Consider the following 25,051-nt stretch of genomic DNA (forward strand, 5'->3'; position numbering starts at 1 on the left):
TCCAAAGGGCTCTTTTTACTTCTCCTTCTGCCCCCTCAGTCCATTCTCCATTCATTGGCTGGAGCGATATTTTTTTAAAGAGAAAGGTGGAGCTCACGTTTTACCCCTCAAATCCCCGCTCAAAATCCTCCCTTAGCTTCCTGTTGCTTTTAGAATAAAGCCCAGAGTGCTTAAGTGGCACACAAGGCCTGGAATAGTCTGACTCCTGCCCACTTCTCCAACCCCGTCCTATAACACTCTCCTTGCTCACAGTGCTCCTTCCACACTGGTCTCCTTTCTGTTCTTCGGATAGGACAGTCCTCTCTGACCTCCAGACCCTCTGTCTGGGATGCTCTCATCCCAGTTCTTTGCATGCTTGGTTTATTTTCACCCCTCAGGTCTCAGTTCAAATGCTACCAGCTCTCAAAGGCCAACATATCTGCAACCCAGTCCCAAGTTCTGGTCACACGACTCCATCTGTCTGTCTCCTTCAGGGCCTTTATCTTAGCCTGAAACCATCTTTCTGGATGTTTGTTGACTTGTTTATTGTTGCCTTTCCCTCTAGAATCTAATCTCCAGGAAGACAGGAATCTTGTCTGTCTGCTCTGCTGTTGCCTCTGTGAGTACCTGGCACAGAGTCTGCATTCAGTAAACACTTGTTGATCAACTAAATGAGTAACCTCACTCCACAACACATCGGGGGGAAAAGCCAGGGGTCCTCCTTTCCATCTCCTTCTCCTTCTCCCCACTCACTGGGGACTCAATCTTAATGACTTGGCGCACATTTCCAGCTCACGGGAGAAAAGAAGGTATTCTTATGTGTGCATGCGTGTGTGTGTGTGTGTGTGTGTGTTAAGAACAGATAACGTGAAATCTACCCTCTTAACAAATCGTAAGTGTACAGTACAGTATTGTTAACTATAGCACAATGTCGTACAGCAGATCTCCAGAACTTATTCATCTTGCAGAACTGAGACTTTATACCTTTTGAACAGCAACTCCCCATTCCCCTTGCCCCTCAGCCCCTGGCAACCACCACTCTACTTTCTGCTTCTATGAGTTGGACCATGTTAGATACCCATATAAGTTGAGTCATGCATTTGTCCCTCTGTCACTGGATTATTTCACTTAGCATAATATTCTCAAGGTCCATTCATGTTGTCACCTATGGCAGGGTTTAAGAAGGAACTCTTTTGGAAGTGTGCTGGGGGCCCACATAGACTTTGCCTCACAGCCAGGAGCAGAAGGAGTTAGACATAGGAGGATATGTGAGGCACAAGAGCCCAGAGCAGCCGAGGTCTCCCACCGCCCTGTCATATTCTTTACTCCAAGGAAGTCCCTCGGCTGTGAGTTTCAGCGTCCTTGCTCTGAGATGGGATGAATCCTAGCTACCTCACAGGGCTGTCGTCAGGATCGAATGAGAGAACATTCCTGAGGCTAACTTGGTACAGAGCAACTCCAGAAACTTGGGGCATGGCAGGGTGGTAGGGTGCTACCTTGGTGGGCATGTTGACCAGTGTCACTTAAAAGGAGGACACTCAAAGGCTCTCTAGAAGAATGCAAGCTCCTTGGAGCAGAAACTTTGTGTCATCATTGCTGTCTGCCCAGTACCTAGGACAGCACCTGGCCCATGGCAGGCACGTGAGACTCAAGGTGAATTCATCAGTGGAAGTCAAGTGTCATTACTTGTTAGTCTAGGACAACAGAGGCAAGAATCAGATGAATTAGTCTGGGTTAACACAGCTGAAATTCTTTGCTCTTAGTTATAAGTAAAAAAGAAAGAAAATGGGGAAAAAAGTATAACTGAGTATGGTCAGGACTGTAATGAAGTATCTTGAATCTGTTTGTGAGTTAACTACAGGATTTAGCACTTAGGAACCTTCTGGACTGTTATTTCGCCCCTTTCCCATCTCTCTCCTGTTTGGACTCAGTATACGTCCCAGCAGCAAGCCTTCCATATTACTTTTCTACCATGCTTCACTTCCCCCAGACAGACTCTGGGATTAACTCAGGCAATCCATTCTGTTCGGAGGAGGGAACTCTTCATTTGGTCTGATGAATGTGGAAACACAAGTAAATTATTCACTCAGAATCAGTCACTCTTGGTCAGAACATGGCGGGAGTGCAGCAGCCTGGGCTGGAGACTCTCCACCTCCCGCCCGGGTGCCTGACGGGAATGGGGCTCCCACGAAATTGTTCAGTCCTGAGAGCTGCCACTTTGCTCCCAGGTCAGGGCCCAAAGCAAAGCAATCCACGGTAGTCACTGGGTGTCTAGACATAGCCCGAGGCACAAACCAGGACTACTACTGACTCGGATGTGAGTCTGAGTTTTCTGAGCTTCTGAGCGAGGGTCAGTGTGTGGATGAAACTGAGGAGGGAGGGAGCAGGATCTCAGAGGCCATCTGGTCCCAGCCCTGTCCTCAGCAGCCCTCAGTTTGAAAATGTCACAAGCCTCTGCCCATAACGTTTCTTTGGCAAGAAAAACTTTCCTCCTCCTCCTTTTTTTTTGGTTGATTTGTTCCTCAGGATTTAGCGAGGATGCTTCCAGAAAGTCTTCCACGATCTCACTGACTGAGTCAGGGGTCCTTCTCCGGACCCTTGTGTTGGTCCCTACCACAGCCCTTAACTCACTATCTCTCCCACTACACTGAGAGCCCCCCCCCCCCCGCCCCACAGCAGAAACTTGTCTTATTCCTCTTAGACCACCAGTGTCTAAAACAGGACCTATCACGTGGGAGGCATCAGCGAATGTTCGGGTTGAATAAACGAAGCAACTTTCTGAAGATCACGTGGCTCAGAAGATCAGTGGCAAAGCCAGGTATCTGAGCCAGCTTTGAAGTCTAACAAACAACCCTCAATCTCAAGGCTGAAAATAACGTATATTTGCTTGATGCTCATGCTGCATGTCAGCAACTGCAGGACGGCTGTGGTCCAACTCAGCTCTGCTCTATGGATCTTCTCGTTCTGGGACCCAAGTGGAAGAAGCATCTCTTGTGAGGGGTACACCCATTCTCAGGGTGGAGGGGAAGAGCAAGAGGCTGGCACAAACCACACCTTTAAAGCCCTTGCTCAGACATGTTACATATCAAGTCCACTCACATTATATTGGCCAAAGCAAGTAACGTGGCAAAGCCCAATGTAAGTGGGCTGGGGAGATACACTCCTCCTTAGAGAGTAGTTTTAAGTAGAATGAAACAGTCTACCACACCAGGATTACAGGACTCCAAAGCGACCCGTCTTTCCTTTGTACCTGGCTTCTCTCTTAGAAGCTCCCTTCCTAGGCTTGAACCTTAGGAGATAAGGAAGGGGGAGGGATTCAGCTGTAGAGACGGAGGCTGGCGGTGACGAGTCTTCAGGACACCTTCCTGACAAAGCTGTGTTTATCTTCCATCTTGATGAAAAACTTGCAATGTTTACACCATCACAGCACAAATAGAACCATGACTTAAGTTTCACAACTTCTGTAACTGATTTCATGGGTTTTTGGCAGTCTTATCACATTTCAAAGAGTCGTACGTTTCCTTTCTCCTCCAGGAGCTGTGTCCTCAAAATACAACGCTTATAGAAATAATCATAGGAAACACATACAACATAAGCTCGATTCTCTTCCAAAGTCTACATTTATGAGCCCCAGAATATAAAGTGATATCCGTATGGAGAGAGTTGTAGTGAGCTGGTACCTGCAACTCAAGCCAAGATCACAATATCCCCCAACTGAGAGGTGACTTGTCTCCTCAGGAATATGGGCCTGGCTTTCCCTCTTCTCTCAATGCCCTGCTGGTTTGTGGCCAATGTGGTATCTGGGAACCACCATTTTGACTTCTTAAGGAGCTGGGAAGGAGAAGAAAGTCAGAGAGGGATACTGCCTATTTGCAAACTAGACTCTGACTAGTCAAGGGCAACATTGAAAACAAATCTGGGGATATCACTCAACAATACAGATTTCTGGACCCTAGAAAAATTGGAAGATGAAGCAAGGTTAGTCTGCCTTCCCATGTGGTGGTGGTTGGCAAGAGCTGAGTAATGGTGCAGCTGAGTGATGACTGCCCCCATTAACTAAGACATGAGCTCTGGTCTCCAGATGGACACAACCACCCCCAAAGTCTGAATGTGTACCTATCTACGCATTCTAGCCTGCTTCCCTCATTTGTAGTACCCATCTGGCCCCTGCGGGTACCTGTAGTTTTCAACTCCGTATTTATTAAGTGCCTTCTGTGTACGAGAGACTGTTCTAGAAACTATCTATTCTCCTTGTTCAGTGACCTTCCCCAAGATCAACGCAAAAGATTGACTCTTCCTTTCCAAACTTCCCACTCACTTCAGTGTTCTGCTGAGAGGGTCACGTAATGACTTTGGGGCCAGGATGCCTGGTACCCCTACGCGCCAGTGAATGGTCTTGTTCAGGCCATTGGTTCCGTCCACCTCTGGAGTGTTCCCAGTGACTCATCCTTGTTAGCCCTGGATGTGCACATCCATGATGGTGCGAAAGCTGAAAGAATATGGGGTTTGGGTCAAATTAACCTGGACTCAAATTCCAGCTCCAAATTGCATCAATTCTCTGAGCCTCAGTTTTCTCATTTGTAAAATGGGTGTATTAATTCAATCTTGTTGGTTACTGTAAGGATGGAATCAATGAGATCATGTATGTAAAAAGCAGACAATGCATTACAAAATATTCAGTACATATTAGCTTCCTTTCAAAATGCCATCCAGTTACAGTCACAAAATACGAATACCTGATACGTGCAGTAATTACACAGACAGAAAGTCAGCTAACAGACATGAGTGGGACAGATGGTGAATATGCTCTCAAAGGAATAATGGAAAACTGAGTAGGTCTCTCTGTTTTAGGAAAGGAATGCACTATTGCCCGTGAACATCGTGTCCTATGACGTGGCTCCCTGTGGACAGGCTAGTTCTGTTTGGGGCCGTGAAAGTGTTTTCTTCTTTATTGTTTCTTTGTGTTTTTGTTTCTTCCCATTGAACTTTGCTTTACGAAGTTGGTTGGGCGGATGTCGTCCCATCTCACAGATACAGAAAGTAAGGCTCGCATGTTCTCATCAGGACTCTTGGTTGCAAAAGCCAAAAGCCACTCAAGCTGGCTCCTGTTGGGCAGTCTAATGAGCATGCAAAGAAGGCCTGGCATCAGAATACAGCTGAGCCAGGAAGAGACAGAAACTGGCAAGTCGGGGAACCGGGCTGTGCTTTTTTTTTCTCAGCTGCCTGAGAGTCTCTCTCATCTCTTTTTCTCTCTTGTATCTCTTTCACTCAGCTTGCAGTTGGCCCAGTATGACCATCAACCTGACTGCCCCATGTTTTCTGAACCTATGGGCTTCCCACAGCCCAAGGTCAAGCCTGTCTGTGGGAGTCTGAGGTTCCCGCCCTGCCGCTGGGCATAGGATGCCACGGGGAGGACCCTCCATTGGATACGGCTCTTGTTGCCATGAGTTTTTCCTGCTCCCTGGCCATTTTCCATAATAAATAGAATGAGGGAGAGTCAATAAAGTGACAGTAACTTTAAATTTTCCAGAATTGATAAAGATATATATTAACATGTGGGTAAATCCAAATACATATTAGCTGTACAAATAATAATGTCTAATTTGGGATGTTAAAAATAGTGCTGACCAACAATAGCGTTTAGTCAGGAGGAGAGCAATTGTAATTAAAGGCCTAAATTCCTTGAATTATCTGAGTAGAAAGCATACATATTTTATTTATTCTGTTAAATATGCATAATAAAATTTTTTCTTTAAAGATTGGCACCTGAGCTAACAAGTGTTGCCAATCTTCTTCTTTTTTTTCTGCTTTTTCTCCCCAAATCCTCCCAGTACATAGTTGTATATTTTAGGTGTGGGTCCTTCTAGTTGTGGCATGTGGGACGCCACCTCAGTGCGGTCTGACGAGCAGTGCCATGTCTGCACCCAGGATCCGAACCAGCGAAACCCTGGGCACGAAGCGGAGAACGCGAACTTAACCACTTGGTGATGGGGCTGGCCCTCATAATAAAATTTTTAAGATAACACTAAAAGAAAAAAATAGAATGTGTAAGTTCCATACTATTTGAGGAATCATGAGTAGTTTAGGGAGGAATCAACGCAAAAGAAGGCAGGAAAGTAGAACAGAGTGGGAAAAAAATTTTTTAAAGAACAAGGCCAGCAGGAAGTACAAAATAAAGTGATAGAATAAAGTTCAACTCAACCAGTGATCTCAACCAATATAAAATGACTAAATTTTCCAGTTAAAAGTGTTACCAGAATAAAAACAATTCACCTCTGGACTGTATATAAGACAGAAAGTAAACAGAAAGATTAAAGCATAAAGACGGAGGAAGAAACACAATTTAAATACTAAACAAAAGAGAGCTGACATAACTCTGATAGTATTGTCTGATTAAATCGACTTTAAAACAAAAAGCATGACTAGAGATGAGTCACTGCATATTGATAGAAGCTCAACTTTCTAGGAAGATTTAACAATTCTAAATTTGTATACACATAATGATATTGCTTCTAAATTAATAAAACAAGAACAGATAGAACCACAAAGAGAACCGATAAATCCGCCTTTGTAATGTAGAATTTTAAAATGTTCTCATAGTTCAATAACAAATAGATAAAGCAAGAAAAAAGTCAGTAGGGATGTAGAAGATGTGAAGACAAAATTTAAAAGCTTTATCTAATTGAATTCTGTAGCAACAGTGGGTGAATAACAATCTTTCCCTGTGTAAATAAGGAACATTAAACAAAATTTGAATAAATTTCAAATAATTGGTAGTGCATACCCCATCTTTAATGACTACTATGCAATTAAATTAAATAACAACAATAAATGAATAATTGGAAAAAATCCATTTGAAAATAAAAAATCACACTTCTAAATAACTCATGTCAAAAAGTAGAATACAATGGAAATTAGAAAATTTTTAGAACTAAACAATATTAAAAATACTACATATCAAAACTTATGGGATGCGGCAAAAATGGTACTTATAAGAAAACTTGTATAGTGAAATGCTTATATTCATAAAAATGGAAAATTAATGAACTAAGCTTATTCCAATTTAATTAATTAGAAACAGAAAACAGTAGAGTAAATCCAGACAGTAAAAGGAAGGAAATAGCAAAAAGAGTAAAGTTATTAAAATTAGAAATATGTACAATAGAGACAATCAACAAAGTCAAAAGTAAATACTTCAAAACGACTAAAATGCTTATCAAATATCTGGTAAGTTTCTTAGAGAAATCAAAAATTTTGGGTCTATAAAATAGGACATAATACAGATATAACACAGAATAAAAAGGTAATAAGAAACTATTGTAAACAACTTTATAGTAAACTGTAAAACATAGATCAAATAAAGAAATACCTCGAAAAAATACCAAAAGTTATCAAAAACAAAATAGATAATATGAACAGTTCTATAACAATTGAGAGACTGAATCAGTAGTTTAAGACTTTCCCATATAGAAAATACAGGACCCAGAAGGTTGTACCCACGAGTTCTACTCAACATTTAATAAACGGGTCATTCCAAGATTATACAAATTCTTTCAGAGACGACAAAAAGAGGGAGCATTTCCCAACTGATTTTAAGAGGCTAGTATACTGATACCTAAACCTAACAGGTCTAAAAAAGAAGAAAAACACCATCAATCTCTTTCATAAACATAGCTACAAAAATTTAAACAAAATATTGGCAAATGACTGATGAAATTGTATAATATCAGTTTTTACCCCACTAACAGATTAAAGGAGAAATAGTACATGATTATCTCAAGAGAACAAGAAAAGCATTCAATAAAATTCAATATTCATCAATTTTTTTTAAAAAATGGTACACTATTACTGGCTAAGAATAGAAGGAAACTTCCTTAACTTGATTATAGGGTACCTACAAAAACCTTATAGCAAAAAACAGACTGAATGTATTTTTTAAAATTCTCTTTAAAAATAGGAACAAGTCAAGGATGCTTGCTGTCACTATTTGTATTCAACATTATACTCTAGTCCTAACCAGTTAAGTAATACAAGAAAAAATATTAGAAGTCCTAAAAATTGGAAAGGAGTAAAAGAATTATCACCATTGATGAGTCTTATGATTATCTATGAAGAACTCCCAAGGGAACCTGCAGCTTATTCAAATTAAGATAACCTAATAAGGCTACTGGATTCAAAATCAATATGGATATTGACAATTGCATTTCTATACCCCAGATTGAATAGCAAAGAAAATTTGAAATAAATCCAACAAAAGATATGCGAGACATGAGAGAAAATTATACAACTGTATGAAAATAGTATTTAAAAAGATCTAAATCAATGAATCTAAATAAGATCAAATAAATGGAGAAATATTCCTTTTTCATGGATAAGAGGACTTAAAACTATAACAGTGTCAATGCCATACTTTTCTTACTGCATCCCAAGAGGAGTTTTTATGGAACTAGACAAGTTGACTCTAAAATTCATGTAGAAAAGCAAAGAACACTCCTGAAAAGGAAGATTAGTGTGGGGGACTTATTGTGCCAGATAAAAAATGTATTATGAGATTACAATAGTTATGACAGTGTTCTTTTGTTCCAGGGATAAATACATGGAACCAGCCAATGGAACAAATTGAAGAGCCCAGAAATAGACCCATAAATATTTGGAAACTTGATATATAAGAACTGGCATTGCAGATAAGTAGGGAAAGGAATGTTCTTTCCCCTTAAATCTTCATGGGAGAATTAGTAGTTGTATAGAAAAAATAGTACATTGTAATCTTGTCTCAAATAATATGCAGAAATCAAATCTAGATATATTAAATATTTTATGTGAAAGAAGAAACTATAAAACTCTTAGAAAAATAATAGAAAAAACAGCTTTAAGACCTCAGAGTTGGAAAATATTTCTTAAATAAGACTCCAAAAGTGCAAATCATAAAGAAAAATATAGACAAAGTTAACTTCATTGAAATTAAGCTTTTTTATTCCTTATGAAAGCCCATAAAAGAACAGAAGCAACCATCTGGGAAAGCCTCAAAGTATTAGTGTTCAGCCTATATGAAGTACTCCCATAAATCAATAAGAAGAAAATACAGAAAAACCCTATTGAAAAAATGGACAAAAGGTGTGAGGAGTCAGTCATCTGACAGACGTGGAAACAAAAAAGACTAACATGAAAAAACAGATGCTCAGCTTCATAAAGAATCAGAAAAAAATGTGAATTAAACCACAACAAGATATCTTACACCCATAAGACTGTCAACAATTTGAAGTTAATTTCTTTAAAATATAATTGACTATTTAAAGCAAAATTAATAACAATGTATTGTGGAGTTTTTAACCCCATAGAAATTAAATATATAGCAAAAATAGCACAGAGGATGAAAGAGGAGAAATAAAAGCATACTGTTTATATTCGTTTGCTATGGCTGTTATAACAAGGTACCACAGACCAGTTGGCTTGAACAACAGAAATGTACTGTCTCACCGTTCTAGAGGCTGGAAGACAAATCAAGGTGTCAGCAGGATTGGTTCCTTCTGAGTGCTGTAAGGAAGAATCCATTCCATGCTGGTCTCCTGGATGCTGGTTGTTTGCTGGCAATCTTTGGCATTTGTTCGCTTATACAAGCATCATCTCAGTCTCTGTATTCATCTTCACATCTTGTTCTCCCTGTGTGTGTAGTGACTGTGTCCAGATTTCCCCTTCCTGAGTAGAGTCCCACCCAACTTCAGTATAACCTCGTCCTAACATAACTAATTACACCCACAACCACCTTATTTCTGAATAAGTTCACATATTGAGGAGTTGGGGTTAGGACTTAAACATATGAATTTGGTTGGGACAAAATTCAATTCATAACAGTCCACTCTCTGGAGCCCAAAAAATTCATGTGAGGGGAAAATTCAATCCATTACAGTTCACCCTCCGGAGCCCCCCCAAATTTATGTCCTTCTTACATACAAAATACATTCACTTCATCTCAATGTCACCCAAAATCTTAACCAACTCTAGCATCTAAGTCCAAAATCTCAAGTAAATGTCATCTAAATCAGGTGTGGGTGAGATTTGGAGTATGATTCCTCCTGTGATAAAATTCCTCTTGGTTATGAACCTATTATCTGTTTCTACAATGGCGGCACAGGCACAGGCCAGACATTTTCACTCTTAAAGGTAGAAATTGGAAGGGAAAAAGGAATTATGGATCCCAAGCAAGTCCAAAACCTAGAAGGGAAAATTCCATTAAATTTTATGATTTCAGAATAGTCAACAGTCCTCTTTGGCTTGATGTTTTGCCCTCCAGGCCCACCCTCAGTCCTGGGTGGCAGCCTGCCCAAGCTTTCTGGGCCTGTCGTGGTGGCAGTAGCAGCCCCACTGGCCTCAGCCTCTGTGGCTCTGCTCCTGAAGCCATTCTTCCTTCATTTCATCCCATTGCTATCCCTTTCAGTCCAGGCTGGCAATGTTCCTGTTGGTATAAAATTCTCATAACTCTTGTTTGCCTCTCATGCAATTCATGGAAGTTCAAGTCATTAGACAAGAGATTCCTCCACAGACCTTTCCTGAATAACCACATCTCTATTTCTGGGTTCTTCTGAGATGATTGATTGAATCCATGAGTCACATGCTTATGCTCTTTAGCCAATGGTTGCCCAGCCGTGTCCTTGGCCCCATTTTCAGAGCATGCTATCTGGATAGGCTAAGAGTCTTTCAAATAGTCAAGCGCTAGTTTCTTTTTGCTTTGTATTTCCTCCTTCAATTTATTTCTTTCCTCTCACAGCAAGGAGACACCATTCGGCAACTTCAATACTTTGCTTAGAAATATCCTCAGTTCAATATCAATTACAAGTGCTGCTTTCAATACAGCAAAACACAATTGAGCCAAGTCCTTTGCCACTTTATAACAAAAATCTCCTTTCCTCCAGTTTCTAATAACATATCCCTCATTTCTGTAGGATATCTCATCAAAAGTACCTTTAACATTTATATTTCTAGCAAAATTCTATTCATGGTGATATATATATTCTCTAGGATGATAGAATCTTTACATCTCTTCTCTTTTCTTTCTGAGCTCTCACCAGAATCTCCTTTAACATCCATAGTCCTACCAACAGTCTCTTCAAGGCAGTCTAGGCTCCAATTCAACCCACAACAATTTTGAAAGGATCATGTATTATACATTACTTAAATCAGACTTAATAAGGTAAAGAAGCATATTTTAAATCTCAGAGCATCTACTAAAAGTGGAAATAAAATGGGATGCTAAAAAAATTAATATAAAAGGAGATAGGAAAGAAGAAAAACAAATGAAGAACAAATGAGACAAATAGGAAATAAATTACAAGATGGTACACTTAAACCCAAACATATTGATAATTACATTAGGGGAAACAGTCTAAAAATTCCAATTATAGAACACATATTGTCAAACTAGATGTAAAAAGCAAAGCCTGGAGTGACATAAGCAAGATGAAGGAATGCAAGGTCCCAGACCTTGTCTGCCAACAGAAACACCTTTATGAGATCTCCGGAATCCAGATGAGAGATTACAGCACCCCAGTGGAGCATAATTAAGGAAAGACACATTAAAAAGGATGACAACTGTTTCACCTCAGCCACATTACCCTCCTCCAACACAACACAGAGCAGCACCAAGAGAGATCCCATGGGTCAAGAGTTCCCCCATGGGGGAAAAAGAGAGCAAGCCCACCTGTGGATTCTAGCACTAATGCCATCCACCTGTAAACCCCAACACCAGACCTGCCTCCCCTTGGGCTCTGCCACCTGGGCCACCCAGTATCTCTGACCAGGCTGACTGGTGAAGGGATTTCCCTGCTGAAGGGACTATAAAGACAGGAAGAGGCGGCTGCTTCTTCAAATACATAGACAGCAACAGAAGGCTACAAGGATCATGAAGAATCAGGGAAACATAATATAACCAAAGGGATAAAATAAAGCTTCAGTAATTGATCCTAAAAAAATGAAAATCTATGAACTGACTGACAAAAATTCAAAATAATCATCTTAAAGGAGGTCAATGAACTAAAAGAGAACATAAGTAGACAACCAAATGAAACCAGGAAAATAATAAACGAGCAAAATTAGAAGTTCAATGCAAGGAAATAAACCATTAAAATGGGCCAAACAGAAATTTTGGAGTTGAAGAATACAATGATTGAACTGAAAAATTCAACAGAAATCTTCAAGAACAGACTCTATCAAGCAGAAGAAAGAATCAACAAACTCAAAGACAAGTCATTTGAAATTATCCAGAGGAACAAAAAGAAACAGTAAAAAAAAAGTGAAGAAAACCCATGGAACTTATAGGACACAGTGAAGAAAACCAACATGTGCATTATGGGAGTCCCAGAAGGACAAAGGAAAGAAAAAGGGACAGAAAGTTTATTTAAAGAAATAATGGCTGAAACTTGCCAAATCAGAGGTGAAAAATGGACATCCAGACTCATGAAACTCAAAGGAATCCAAATAGGTTGAACCACAAAAGGTCTACACCAAGATACGTTATAAATTAATTGTCAACACTCAAAAATAAAGGCAGAATTTTGAATGCAGTAAGGGAAAAGCAATTCATCACATACAAAGGACAGCCTCCCCGCCCCCATCGCCCTGCCCTGCCCCACATAAGACTATTAGCAGATTTCTCAGCAGAAACCTTGCAGGCCAGGAAAGAGTAGGATGTTATATTCAAAGTGCTAAAAGAAAAAACTTAAAACCAAAAACACTATACTCAGCAAAGCTATCCTTTAAAAATTGAGGAGAGATAAAGACTTTCCCAGATAAACAAAAACTAAGGGAATTCATCACCACTATACCAGCCTTACAAGAAGTACTAAAAGAGATTCTTTAAGTTGAAATGAAAGAATACTAAACAGTAACACGAAAGTATAAATTGCACTAGTAAAGGCAAATTTATAGACAAATATAGAATAATGTAATACTATAATGGTGACATATAAATCACTTTTAACCAAAGTATAAAAGATAAAAGACAAAAATATTAAGAATAACCATAGCCACAAAAATTTGTTAATGGATACACAAATAAAAAGAAGTAAATCCTGACATCCATAACCAAATTGTGGGGGAAGTAAAAGTGAAGAGTTTTTGTATGTGATTGTTATAAGCTTAAAATAGGCTGTTATAATGATAAGAAGTTTTATGCAAGATCTATGATGACCATAAAGAAAAAAACAATAGTAGATATCAAAAACAAGATGAAATGAACCCAAAGTACATACTACAAAAAAAAAAAAAAAGAAGAAATCAAACCACAAAGAAAGAGAGCAAGAAAGGAACAAAAGACCTACAAAACAGAAAACAATGGTCAAAATAGGAATAGTAAGTCTTTATGTAACAATAATCACTTTAATGTAAAATTATTAAATCAAGAGATACAGAGTGTTGAATGAATTTTAAAAAAAGATCCAACTACATGCTGTCTACAGGATACTCATTTTAGGTGTAAAGACGCACATAGCTGAAGTGAAGTGATAGAAAAAGGATAATCATGCAAAAGGTAACCAAAAGAGAACAAGGGTGACTACACTTATACCAGATAAAATAGACTTTGAGTCAAAAATGGTAATAAGAGACAACTAAGGTCATTACATAATGACAAAAGGGTCAATTGATCAGGAAGATATAATAATTATAAATATTTATGCACCCAACATCACAGCACCTAAATATATAAAGCGAACATTGACAGATTTGAAAGGAGAAATAGACAACAATACAATAATAGTAGGAGACTTTAATATCCCACTTTCAATAATGACTATATCACCTAGACAGAAAATCAATAAGTAAACAGAAGACTTGAACAACTCTATAGAAAAAGGGACCTAACAGATATAAACAGAATATTCAACCCAACAGCAGCAGAATACACATTCTTCTCAAGTGCACACAACCTTCTCCAAGATAGATCACACACTAGGTCACAAAGAAGTCTGAAGAAATTTAAGAAGATTGAGAGCATTCCAAGTATCTTTTCCAACCACAATGGAATAAAACTAGAAATCAATAACAAAAGGAAAATGGGAAAACTCACAAATATATGGAAATTAAGGAACACATTCTTGAATAACTATTGGGTCAAAAAAGAAATTAAAAGAGAAATTAGAAAAATCCGGACAAGCAAAAATGAAAACACAATGTATCAAAACTTATGGGATGCAAAGAAAGCAAAGCTAAGAGGGAAGTTAATAGCAATAAACGCCTATGTTCAAAAAGAAGAAAAATCTGAAATCAATAACTTAACTTTACATCTCAAGAAACTAGGAAAAAAAATCAAACTAAGCCTAAGGTTACCACAAGGAAGAAAATAATTAAGATTAGAGCAGAAATAAATGAAATAGAGAATATAAAAATAATAGAAAAATTCAATGAAACTGAGAGTTGGTTTTTCGAAAATAGTAACAAGATGGGCAAAACTTAGCTAGACTATCTAGGGAAAAAAGGAGAGAAGACTCAAACAAAATCAAAAATAAAAGGAAACAATAACTGATACCACAGAAATACAAAGGATTATAAGAAACTACTGTGAACAATCACATGCCAACAAATTAGACAACCTAGAAGAAATGGATAAATTCTTAGGAGCATACAATTTGCTGAGACTGAATCAAGAAGAAATAGAAAACCCAAACAGATCAATAGTAAATAAGGAGATTGATTCAGTAATCAAAAACCTCCCAACAAAGAAAAGCCTAGGACCAGAGGGCTTCACAGGTGAATTCTACCAAGCATTTGAAGAAGAACTAATACCAATCCTTCTTAAACTCTCCCCAAAAATAAGAGGGAACACTTCCAAACTCATTTTATGATGCTAGCATGAGGCCCTGATACTAAAGCCTAACAAAGTCATCACAAGAAAAGCAAAAAGAAAACTACAGGCCAATATCCCTGATGAACATGGATGCAAATCCCATCAACAAAATATTAGCAAACCAAATTCACCAGCACAAAAGGGATCATACATCATGACCAGGGGTTTATCCCTGGGATACAAGAATGGTTCAGCATACACAAATCAATCAATATGATAAAGAACTTTAAAAGAATAAAGGATAAGAATCTCATGATCTGAAAAGAGATGGAGGAAATTTAAATCCATATTGCTAAGTGAAAGAAGAAAATCTGAAAAGGTTTCATACTGCATGATCCAACTATACAACATCCCAGAAAAGGTAAAACTATGGAGACAGTAAAAAGATGAGGGGTTTCCAGGGGTTGGGCGGTGAGGATGAATAAACAGCACAGAGAATTTTTAGTGCAGTGAAAATACTCTGTATAATACAATAATGATGGATACATGTCATCACGCATTTGTCCAAACCCATAGAGTGTACCACACCAACTGTGAACTATGGACTTTGGGTAATTACTATGTGTCAATGTAAGCTCATCAATTGTAAAAAAGGTACCACTCTGGTGGGGGATGTTGATGATGGGGGACGTTATGCATGTGTAGAGGCAGGGGGTATACGGGAAATCTCTGTACCTTCCTCTCAATTTTTCTGTGAAGCTAAAACTGCCCTAAAAATATACACTCTTTTTTTAAAAATGGCAAGATCATCTCAATGTAGAAAAAGCATCGATGGCATTCAATATCCTTGAATGATAAAAAACCCTCAACAAATTAGGTATAGAAGGAACTTAAGGAGCCAACCCCATGTCCGAGTGGTTAAGTTTGCACACTCTGCTTCAGCAGCCCAGGGTTTCCTGGCTCTGATCCTGGGTGCGGACCTATGCACCGCTCATCAGGCCATGCTGTGGCGGCATCCCACACAGAGGAGCTAGAATGATCTACAGCTAGGATATACAACTATGTAGTGGGGCTTTGGGGAGAAAAAAAAGAGGAAGATTGGCAACAGATGTTAGCTCAGTGTCAATCTTCCTCACCAAAAAAAGCATACTCAAAAAAAAAAAAGAAGGAACTGAACACAATAAAATATATGAAAAGCCCTTGGCTAACATCATACTCAATGGTGAAAACTTGACAGCTTTTCCACTAAGGTTTTAGAGCAAAGCAAGGATGCCCATCTTGCTACTTCTATTCAACATAATACTGGAATTTCTAGCCAAAGAAATTAGGCAAGAAAAAGAAATAAAAGGCATCTGTCTTACTCTGTTATAACAAAATACCACAGACTGGATGGTTTATGGACAACAGAGATTTATTTCTCACACTCTGGAGACTGGAAGTCCAAGATCAAGGTGCCAGCTTGGCCAGGTTCTGGTGAAGGCCCTCTTCTAGGTTGCAAACTGTTGACTTCTCACTGTGTCCTCACGTGGTAGAAGGGATTAGGATCTCTCTTGAGCCTCTTTTACTCTACTGGGCACTAACACCATTCATGAAGGCAGAGCCTTCATGACCTAATCATCTCCCAAAGGCCCCAATCCTAATATCATCACCTTGGGCATTAGGTTTCGACATAGAAATTTTGTGAGGACACAAACATTCAGACACAGTAGCATCCAAATCTGAAAGGAAGAAGTAAAATTATCTTCCTTTACACATGACATCATCTTATACATAGAAAACCCTAAAGATACCACAGAAAAAAAACTGCTGGAAGAAACAAATTCAGTAAGGTTGCAGAATGCGAATTCACTATACAAAAATCAGCTGCATTTCTATGCATCAGCAATGAACTATCTGAAAAGGAAATTAAGAAAACAATCCCACTTACAATAGCTTCTAAAACAACAAAACTCTTAGGAATAAACTTAACCAAGGAGATGAAAGACTTATACCCTGAAAACTATAAAACACTGTGAAAGAAATTAAAGCAGACACACATACAGTCACGCATAATAACGTTTTGGTTAACAACGGATCATCTATGTAACAGTGGTCCCATAGGATTACTACCATATAGCCTAGGCGTGTAGTAGGCTATACCATCTAGGTTTGTGTAAGTACACTCTATTATGTTTGCATAATGATGAAGTCACCTAATGACGCATTTCTCAGAACGTATCCCTGTCGTTAAGTGACACACGACAGTAAATGAAAAGACAGTGCGTGTTCATGAATTGGAAAAAGTGGTATTGTTAAAACGTCCATACTCTCCAAAGTGATCTACAGATTCAATGCAATCTCTATCAAAATCCCAATGGTTTTTTACAGAAATGGAAAAAATAATTCTAAAATTTGTATGGAACCACAAAAGACTCCGAATAGTCAAAGCCATTTTGAGCAAGAACAAAGTGAGAGGCATCACATTTCCTAATTTCAAAATATATTACAAGGCTACTGTAATAAAAGCAGTATGGTATTGACATAAAAAGAGACATATAGACCAACGAACACAATAGAGAGCCCAGAAATAAGCCTATGCACATACAGTCAACTGATGGTTGACAAGGGTGCCAAACATACACAATGGGGAAAAGACAGTCTTTTCAATAAATGGTAGTTGGAAAACTGGATACTCACTTGCACAAGAATGAAATTTTACTCTTATCTTTTACCATATTCAAAAATTAACTCAAAATTGATTAAAGAAACTTAAATGTAAGACCTGAAACTGTAAAACCCCTAGAAGAAAACATAGGAGAAAAGCTTCTTGACCTTGGTCTTGCCAATGATTTCTTGGATATGACATCAACACACAGACAACAAAGCGAAAATAGACAAGTGGAACTATACCAAACTAAAAAGCTTCTGTACAGCAATGGAAACAATTGACAAATGAAAAGGCAACCAAAGTAATGGGAGAAAATATTTACAAACCGTATAACTGATAAAGAGTTAACATTAAAAAATATACGGAACTCCTACCATCAAATAGCAGGAAAACAATTAACCCAATTAAAAAACAGGCACAGGAATAGAACAGACATTCCCCCAAAGACACACAATGGCCAAAAAGTACATGAAAAGGTGCTCAAAATCATTAATCATCAAAGGAAATGAAAATCAAAACCACAATGAGATATCATCTTACATCTGTTATTATTAAAAAAACTTGCTATTACCAAAAAAATATTAGTGAGGATATGGATCAAAGGAACCCTTGGACACTATTGGTGGGAATGCAAATTAGTGAAGCTACTATGGAAAACAGTATGGAGATTTCTCAAAAAAGTTAAAAATAAAACTACCATATGATGTAACAACTCCACTTCTGGGTACCTATCCAAAGGGATTGAAATCAGGATCTCAAAGAGGTATCTGCACTCCCATGTTCATCACAGCATCATTCACAGCAGTCAAGACATGGAAGCAGTTTAAATGTCCATTGATGAATGAATAGATAAAGAAAATACAGCATAAACATATAACGGAATATTATTCAGCCTTAAAAAAGAAAGGAATTTTGCCATTTGCCACAACATGGGTGGAGGACATCATGCTAAATGAGATAAACCAGACACAGGAGGACAAGTACTACATGATACCACTTATATGAGAAATCTAAAATAGTCAAAATTATAGAAGCAGAGAGTAAAATGGTGGTTACTGGGGCTGGGGAGATGGGAAACAGGGAGGCATTATTCAAAGGGTACAAAACTTCAGTTAGGCAAGATGAATAAATCCTAGAGATGTTCTGTACAGCATAGCGCCTATAGTTAACAAAAATGTATTATATACTTAAACTTTAGCTAAGAGACTAGATTTTATGTTGAGTGTCCTTATCACAAAAAAAGATAATAATAAATAAACAAGAGGAAACTTCTGAAGGTGATAGATATGTTTATGGCATAGATTGCAATGATAGTTCCATGGATAAATATGTATCTCCAAACTCATCAAGATGGTATATTAAATATGTACAGCTTTTTGTATGTCAATCACACCTCAATAAAGTGGTGTTTAGAAAGAAAAAAGAAAGAAAAGAAAATGCACAGTTGAACTATATGCTGTCTATAAGAAAAACAATTTAAATATAAAACCACGGGTAGGTTAAAAGTAAAATGACAGAAAAAAATATATCATACAAACACCTAACATAGGAAACCTGAAGTAACTGTACTGATATCAGACAAAGCAGGCTTCAACGCACAAAAATTGTTACCAGGAATACAGAGGATCATTTCACAAGGATAAAGGGGTCATTAATCGAAGAGCTATAGCAATCTTAAATGTATATGCACACAATAAAAGAGCTTCGAAATACATGAAACAAAAACTGACAGAACAGAAAGAAGAAATGGACAAATTCACAATTACAGTTGGAGATTACAACAGTCCTTTCTCAATAACTGATAGACCAAACAGAAAAAATCAGTAAGGATACAGAATACTTGAACAACACTATCAAAAATAATTGGAAATAATTAACATTTATAGCGTCCTCTTTCCAACAACAGAAGAGCACACATTCTTTTCGAGTGCACATGGAACATTAACCAGATAAACCATATGCTAAGCTATAAAGCAAATCTTAACAAATTTAAAAGAACCAAAATCATATAAAGTATGTTTTCTGAATACAAGGGAATTAAATGAGAAATTGGTAACAAAAATATGTCTGGAAAATCCCTACATATTTGGAAATTGAAGCAAACATTTCTAAATAATCCGTATCAATGAGAAAAAGCACAAGAGACATTAGAAAATATTTTTAATTGGATGGAAACAAAACATATCGAAATTTGTTAGATGAAATGAAAGGAATACTTTGAGGAAAATGTATAGCTTTATACTCTTATATTAAAAAAGAAGGTCTAAAATCACTTATCTATGCTTCCACCTTAAGAAAATATAAAAAGAAGAACATACTAAGACCAAAGTAAAAGGAAAGAAATAATAAAGATAAGAGCAGAAATTAATGAAATAGGAAATAGACTAAAAATTGAGAAGATTAATAAATCTAAATACGGTTTTGAAAAAAAACCAATATAATTGTTGACAAAACTATAGTGAGCTTGATCAAGAAATAAAGAGAGAAGATACAAATTACCAAAATCAGGAATGAAAGAGAGACCATTACTACATATCATGTAGGGAATATTATTAACAACTTTACGCTAACAAATTCAACACTTCAAATGAAGTAGGCAAATTTCTTGAAAGATGAAATATATTACAGCTCACTTCAAAAGAAGCAAGGTATCTGAATAGTCCTCTGTTAGTTAAATCGAATTCTTGAAGGCTTCTCACAAAGGTCCAGACAGCTTTGCTGGTGAATTCTATAAAATATTTAAGGTAAAAAATAATACCAGTTTTATACAAGATCTTTCAGGAGGTAGAATAGGAAGAAAACACTTTCCAAATAATTTTATGAGACCAGAATTACTGTGAACCAAAACTAGACGTAGATATTACAAGAAAAGCAAACCATAGGCTAATATTCTTTGTAAATATAGACACAGAATCCTTAACAAAATATCAGCAAATTCATTCCAGCAGTATACAAAAAGATAATACGTCTTGACTAATTGGGGTTCATCCCAGGAAGGCAATATTGGTTAACATTCAAAACTCATTCAATGTAATTCATCATATTAACAGGATAAAGAGAAAAACCCTATTATCACTTCAATAGATAGAGAAAAGGCATTTGAAAACTTCAAGACCTATTCATAATACAATGAGCAAACTAGGGATAAAAAAGAAATTTCTCAACTTGATAAAGAACATCTACAAAAACCCCACAGCTAGCATCATATTTAGTAGTGAGAGACTAAGTGTTTTAGCTCCTAAATTGGGAACAAGACAAAGAAGTCTACTCACTACTTGTATTCAACATTGTACTGGCAGTCCTAGGCAAGGAAAAGATATAAAGGCTCTAAGCAGAAAATCCTAAGCAACGTACAGAAAGAGCCACTAGTGCTAATAAGGGAGTTTAGCAAGGTCAATGTACAAAATAGATTATACTTACATAAATTGCTAGCATTCAACGGGAAATTGGAATAAGAAAATCATGCCATTTAGAATAACATCACAAAGCATGAACTACAGATAAATTTAATGAAATATGTTCAGATCTATACACTAAAAACCACAAAACAAAGACAGAAAGAGAAAAGACTAAATAATGGAAAGATATATCATGTTCGTGAATCAAGACTCAATATTGGTATGACGTTTGTCAGGGTTCCCCAAACAGACCTATAGTGTCAATGCAATCCTAATTGAAACCCTAGCAGGCTTTTATAAAGAAATTGAAAAGGTGATTCTAAAACTTATATGGAAATGCAAAAGAACTGAAATAACAAAGGATATTTTTAAAAAGAAGAACAAAATCAAAGATGTACACTGTCTGATTTCAAGATTTACTACATAGCTAAATATAAAGGTATAGCAACAAGACAATGTGGCATCAGCATAAGAAAAGACATAGAGCAATGGGACAGTATGGAAATAGAGCCACACATATATGGTCAATTGATGGTATTGTATTAGTTTTCATTGCTGCTGTAACAAGTTACTGCCAACTTAGTGGCTTAAAACAACACAAATTTGTTATTTTACAGTTCCACAAGCTAGAAGTCTAAGACAGATCTCACTGGTCTAAAGTCAAGGTTGTCAGCAAGTCTATGTTCCTTCTAAAAGGTTCTAGAGGATAATCCGTTTCCTTGCCTTTTCCGTCTTCTAGAGGCGCCCCTCAATCTTTGGCTTGTCCTTCCTCCATCTTCAAATTTAGCAATGGTGGGTCAAGTACTTTTCACATTGTGTCACTAACTTTTATTCTGCTTCCTTCTTCCATTTTTAAGGACCTTTGTGATTACATTGAGCTAAACCAAGGCAACCAAGGACAATCTCACTATTTTAAGGTGATGATATTACCAAACTTAATTTCATCTGTAACCTTAATTCTCCTTTCCCCTGTCACCTGACATATTCACATACTGGGTTACAACATGCAAATCTTTGGGGAGGGAGCAAGGGCGGCATTATTCTGCCTACTACAGATGCCAAGGTAAGTCCATGGCGAAAGGGTAGTCTTTTCAACATATGGTGGTGGTACAACTAGATATCCATATGAAAAAAGTGAACCTTGACCATTGCTCTACCCCACCCACAAAAATGATCTTGATAAAGATCATATATCTAAACACAAACACTAAAACTATAAAACTTTTAGAAGAAAATCTTCATGACCTAAAGGAAAGCAAATATTTCTTAGGACACAAGAGACACAAACTATGAAAGAAAAATTGGCAAATTGGTCTGCACCAATATTAAAAATCTTTGATCTTTGAAAAAATGCTGTTAAAAATTAAAAGCAAATCTCACCCCAGGAGAAAATATTCACATGCATGTATCCAACAAAGGGTTTGTATACAGACTATATGAAGAATTCTTATATTCAATAATAGAAAGACAAAAAAACCGCAATTTTAAAAATGGGCAAAAGATTTGAATGGACACTTTTCCAAAGAAAATATATGAATGAAAACTGAGTACATGAAAAGATGCCAGACATCATTAGTAATCAGGAAAATGAAAATGAAAATCACAATGAGATACCCCCTAGGCATCCACTAGAATGGGCAGACATCCGATAGATTTATTCATCATAGTCATTAATTAGAAGCATCCCAAAGACTGAACTTCAGGAAAATTGTAGTATATTTATACAATGGGATATTCTACAGCAGTGAAAATCAATGAAGAACTATTAAACACATCAACATGAATGAATCTCATAAACGTAATATTGATTGAAAAAAACAAGTCACAGAAGAATACATACAGATTGGAGTCCATTTACAAAATACATAAACGTATATGTCATTTACGTGCTTATGTATGTGGGAAAACTATAAAGAAAACCAAGGAAATGACAAACAAAAAATGCAATAGAGGGGTTCCATCTGGGAGAATTCAGAAGGAATGTGGATTTGCAGTGAGGCAGGAAGAAAAGGTCAAAGGCGTTGGTAATGTTCTCTCTCTTATGCCAAATGGTGGTAACATAGGTTTTATTCTTCTTCTTTGTAAACATACCTTATGATTATTATTTTGTATGAATGTAATATTTATGTTTAAATTTTTTTAAAATCACACAGCCTTTCAACAGCAGAACTGGGTCTTGAACCCAAACCTCTTGATCCCTGAGACCCCTGAATCTGTGGACCCTGAGCATGAAAGAGAGAAGCGGATCTTGTCACCCTGCTTCCAGGTTGAAGTTGAGTTGGGGGGGAAGCGGGCAGTGCAGCAGCTGGCAGGGGAGACAGTCTTTGCCCTGTATCTCTATCATCCATGGATGTAGTTGATATCATCTGCCCCTTCTTTCCATCGAATAACTCCTCTGGGTACCAGGACATTGGACAGCAGATTAGATTCTACAGGGGTTGCATCTCCACCACAAGGGGGATTTTCTCCTTCTAGTGGAAGTAACAGACAATGAGGGAGTTGGCTACCAGCACATGTTCATTCTGTCCTGAGGCAGTTGGGATCTCAGGAGCAAGCTCTCCATGAGATGAGGAGCAGTCCACTGGGCTCCCTTCCCTAACCAGAGACAGAGTGGAAAAGCACCTCTGATACAAAGGGAAGCCTTGTAAGATTGTCCCCATGTGCCACCCACCCTCCTGGTTGGCAGGGCCCGTCATTTGTTACTCCCCAGGACTATATTAAAAATGCATATTCTTTCCCTTGATGGCCCGTTGGCCCTCTCCCATTAGCAGATCTGCACTGGTGATGTCAAATCTCTTTAGAAACCGTCCCTTCATCCACTCATTAGTCCAACACTTATCAAGCACCCTCCAGTTGCAGGAGCTGTCTTATTGGATGAGGTGCAAAGATGATGAAACAGGCAAGGTATCTTCGCATAAGGAGTTTATAAAGGGAGAAAAACTATATCAACATGTAATTGCAACATATGATTGCATTAAGCTTGGGGCTAATTGAGTTTTGTACAGAGAGAAAAGAAGCAAACTCCTGGGCTCATCAGAGGAGGTGACATTTGAGATGCGGCTTGAAAAACCCGGAGGAATTCACCAGAGAGACAGGTGGGGGCAGAGAACCTCTGAGAAAGTGTAAGGTTTTGGAGTGCTCTGGAGAAACAACGAAAGATCCCCATGGGGGCCGGCTCCATGGTCGAGTGGTTAAATTCACGTGCTCTGCTGCGGCGGCCCAGGGTTCAGATCCTGGGCGCGGACATGGCACCACTCCGTCAGGCCACGTTGAGGCGGCGTCCCACATCCCACAACTAGAAGGACCTGCAGCTAAGATATACAACTGTGTACGGGGCGGGGGGGGCAGGTTGGGGAGATAAAGCAGAAAAAAAAAAAAAAGATTGGTAACAGTTGTTAGCCCAGGTGCCAATCCTTAAAAAAAAAAAAAAGAAAGAAAGAAAGAAAAAAAGATCCCCATGGCTGGAGTTTAGACAGATGTGGCAAGGTGGTGTGCACAGAGGCCCATTAGGAGAGCTGGAGGGAGCGGGAAGTTTAGAGTTTAAGCTCTGAACCAATTATTTCCAACCTGTGAGCCCTCAAGGACCTTCAGGGGTCTACAAAGTTATGTGGAAGGAGTCCTCAAATTCTTAAGTGCACTGAGCTTTGCCTGTTGAAGGAACAGATACTGTAAATATATGTGCTACTATTTTTAAAAGTAAATAAATAGTGCAATGATTTTTAAAATTCAGATGCATTTAAAAGTCATAGTATTTTTTGGTATGATGCATTTTCCCAAATGACAGTTACTAAAAGTACAACCACTGTCCTGGATTGAGACACAAGGAGGTGTCCAAGACCATTTTCCATGTTAAAGGTGGGGCGTGATGGTTGTCGGAATGGAAGCCTCGGCATTCTCCAAGGCAGTGAGGAGAAATGAGACAGTTTTAAGCAGGGGAAGGACATGGTCAGGTTTCTGTCTTGGAAAGGTCGTGTTGGCTGCCAGGAGGGCAGGAGGGATTACAGAAGAGAAACCCCACTGAGACCGAGCCACCAGTTTGGGGACTCATGCAGAGATGGAAAAGAGAGAGACGGGTGGCCTGAGCCAGACAGACGGTGGTGAAGATGGGAGAGAGGCATATCCAGGTGGCTTTAAAAAGTCAGAATTGGGACCGAGGCATGAATAGGCTGAGCACAGAGGATTTTTAGGGCAGCGAAATTACTCTATAGGATACTATAATGACTAACACATTATACATTTGTCCAAACCCAT

Source organism: Equus quagga, chromosome 5, assembly GCF_021613505.1.
Source record: "Equus quagga isolate Etosha38 chromosome 5, UCLA_HA_Equagga_1.0, whole genome shotgun sequence".
Lineage (NCBI taxonomy): Eukaryota > Metazoa > Chordata > Mammalia > Perissodactyla > Equidae > Equus > Equus quagga.